Source organism: Pinus tabuliformis, chromosome Q, assembly GCF_031772625.1.
Source record: "Pinus tabuliformis cultivar Carrire ecotype Pingquan chromosome Q, CPIR1, whole genome shotgun sequence".
Taxonomy (NCBI): domain Eukaryota; kingdom Viridiplantae; phylum Streptophyta; class Pinopsida; order Pinales; family Pinaceae; genus Pinus; species Pinus tabuliformis.
The window spans coordinates 274,639,196-274,642,708 of NC_142296.1; the positions used below are offsets into that span (position 1 = coordinate 274,639,196).

General features: G+C 36.8%; 1 pseudogene; it reads left to right on the plus strand.

Annotated features, from left to right (window-relative positions):
* The first annotated feature begins 691 nt into the window (after window positions 1–691).
* Window positions 692–3,056, plus strand: LOC149219277 (GDP-L-galactose phosphorylase 1-like; annotated as a pseudogene).
* Window positions 3,057–3,513: the final 457 nt, after the last annotated feature.

Consider the following 3,513-nt stretch of genomic DNA (forward strand, 5'->3'; position numbering starts at 1 on the left):
ACATATACATTTCTGTGAGAGAGAGAGGATTTTGAGTGATTTGCATTTATTTCTATTCTAGGTCACAACATTGTTCATAATTTGGGGGAATCGGAAGAATATGAGTTAGATGGGTGAATTCTCCGATATAGGAAGTGGAGTTCTTGTTTTATTTCTATGTAACTACTACATTGACACGCTTACTTTTTTGGAATGACCACACTGATGATAATTATTCTTCGTTGTATGGAATATATCCAGCCTTCCCATTTATCTTTCTCTAAGCTTACGAAATTGATGATCTGTGCCAATTTCTCCATTGTTGGCATGAATGTCAGTCTCATGTGGAATTCTATTAGTTTTTACGAAGTGAGATTGATACACTTATTTTCTCTTTTTTTTTTAAAGTATCCTACCCCTTTGTAGGATTTAAATCAATACACTCACTTTCTCACCTTTTATGTTCATTTGTATGTAAATAAACAGTTTAGCTGTTGTGAGAGTTACTAAGAATTGTTGGAATTTTTTTATATGGAACCTAATACATACTAAAAATATTACATCCAATAAAAGCATTGAAAGTATGGAAAATTGTAGGAACATATAAAATTTCAAAGTGCAAAATGTGATGCAAATTCTTGAAATTTCTTATTCAACATACATTAATTTGGGTATGCCTTTTTGGGTGATGTTTTTAAGGACATGTTTTGACATGGATTGTATCCACAAACTGTGTGGGGGTATTAAATTGCAGATCATCCCCATAAAATATGGTTTCATAGCCTAGTTGAATCAAGGGCGCCATGTTAAGAACCATCCTACTGAATTTCAAGTGGAGAAGGTCTTGCAGGGCTTTGACCCCAGTAAATTCAACTTCACCAAAGTAGGTGAGGAAGAGGTTCTTTTCTATTTTTATGAAATAAAAAAAGACAAAGTCCATCACTTGGAAAAATTCCCTATCTTTGATAGTCCAAATCTGATTTCCATAAATGTAAGCATAAATAGCGAGGATGGAAGCACCTTTTGATGCAGTGTTTGAGGGTTTTGAGTGCACTTTGATGCACTTCTCATGTTATTCTTTCTTATACTGCAGGTGAATCCAATTGAATAGGGGCATGTGGTAATTGTGCCTAGAGTATTGGAATGCTTGCCCCAATGCATTGACCATGATAACTTGTTGTTAGCGTTGCATTTGGCTATCAAGGATGGAACCCAATTTTTTCAACTTGGGTACAAAAAACTCAAAGCTTTTGCAACTATAAACCATCTACACTTCCACTTAAGTCCACTATTTTAGTTGCAACATGTGACTCTTTACTCATTGAAATTGTTTTGGTGCAACTTTTGAACATAAATAAGAATATGTTAAAAAATACATTCGTTTTTATTTTTTTCGATTCGATAACTAATTTTGAACTGTAGAGATATGATTACAATTGTGATATCTTAATATTGTACAAATTGGCATGATGAATCAATGTGGCAGGCTTATTTCCTTAACATTCCTTTCCCCATCGAAATATCACCCACAAAGAGAGTACCATGGAAGTGTGAGAAAGGTGCGGTTAATATCTTACAACTTATCCACTATCCTGTGAGGGACCTGGTTTTTGAAATGGATCATACTATGGAGGATCTATCCAACACTATTGGAAGCACTTGCATCTCTCTTCAAGATTACAGCATACCATACAATGTTCTCATTGCAAATTGGTGGAAAAAAGGTGTTTTTGTTTCCTTAGGTATATTGTAGTAGCATATTACCAATATTTGTTCCTCCATCATGCAACAATGTAGTTGAGATTGATGGTTATGTTAAGACTTGTTTTTTTTATCAAGTGTAGAGTCCTTTCTTATACCATTAAACATATTCAAATTGTGTATGTAACTAGTGATATGCAGAAAAACAGGCTTTGGGAGAAGTGGATGAAGAGATATTAAACAATCAAGTTAATCATGTTGTGTGGGAAAACATGAATGCATTTAAAAAGTTAAAGGTAAGTTCATTGCAAAAGGAGGATACCCCTATATACAAGGTTTGAGAAATAGTCCAGGAAATGTTTAGATAAATGGCTTCTTTGGGGGTTCAAAGTTTTTGGGTTAGAAGCATATCAGTAATGAGCATTGTCATAGCTTTGATGAAGACATGTATAATATACTGTGGTAATGTACTCAGTGGTTGGAAAGATGGAATTTGATGCACATTTTCTCCATGTATTGTTATGAGACTCTCCAAATGAGGGATTTTATGTATAATTGCAAAACCACTAACCAAAAATATAGTTCAGTGGATATGTAAGACCCGGTTTTATCGTTTGGTTCTATACACAACACACTTGTTTTGTCCCTTGGTTAAGGATTCATACATCTGTGTGGAAGATCTTGCTAGCTCTCACAAAGTTTGGTTCTTTTTTACTATTCCAATAAAAGATATGAGCAAAATGTGTGATTCCATATGTGCTCAGCATAAAGTTGATTTCTAAATAAAAAACAAATATTTTCCAAATAAATAAAAATGTCAACTTAAAAAATAAAAATAATTTTAATTAAGGTGTTATTTACAATGCAATTTGTTTATTTATAATTTTAATAAGAAAATGAGAACAATTTCACTAAAAATGGTTCATTATCTAAATATAATTGTTATATTATTAATTAATATTGTATAACTTTGGAGAAGGTTATTAGCATTAAATCTAATGTATATGATATCCACCCATGGTTTATTTAATATCTTCTCCATGGGAGAAAAAATTTGAATCGAATCTGCAGGCGGGAGCGATGGCCAGGGATCGGCAGCTAGGATCACGGGCGGATCCTCGCACAGGGCACGGGTAGGGAGCGAGTCATTGCTGTCAGTGTGTAGCAGCAGGAGCAGGAAGGGCTCATCGTCTTTGACTGGCAGCTGGAGGGGTTTCGAAAGAGTTTTTCACAGTGAGATCCCTCCAACAGGTGTAATCCCTCCATCAGCAATCGTAAAGGCTGACCCCGCCTTTCTAGTTTTTACCAGAGTAAGGACAAAGTTTGTGCTGGCTTTTAGCACTGTTTCAGGTGTTTATCTTGGAAGGCTCCCGTAACAATGGTAAACCCCAACGAACTGGTCGATTTGGACCCAGAGGTGGAAGACATTCTCTCTATTTGGGGGAAGGAACCGACAATACAAAATGTGGAGCGTTATTTTGGGGGGTTCGAATACTCCAAGTCAATCCCGGTTTCGCAAGGAAATAAGGTCTTGTCACAGCAAACTGGTAAGGTCCAGGACAGTTTGGCCATCCAGGCTTGCAGACAAGCTCTCCAAGAGCAGCCAGCCAGTGAAGAAGCAACTGATAGAGTGTTCACAGCGGGTCATTCACCCAGGTCAAAGGGCAAAGCAGGGGCCTCTCTGGCGAAAAACCATTCTCTTTCAAACGGAATCGAAGTAGGAGGGCGCAACGGTCAGGTTGGCAGCCATGAGGGAGAGCCGGAAGGCAACAAGGTACTGCTGGCTGGGAGACTCAAAACAGATACTCCTATACCTAAAAACGCTGGGCTCTA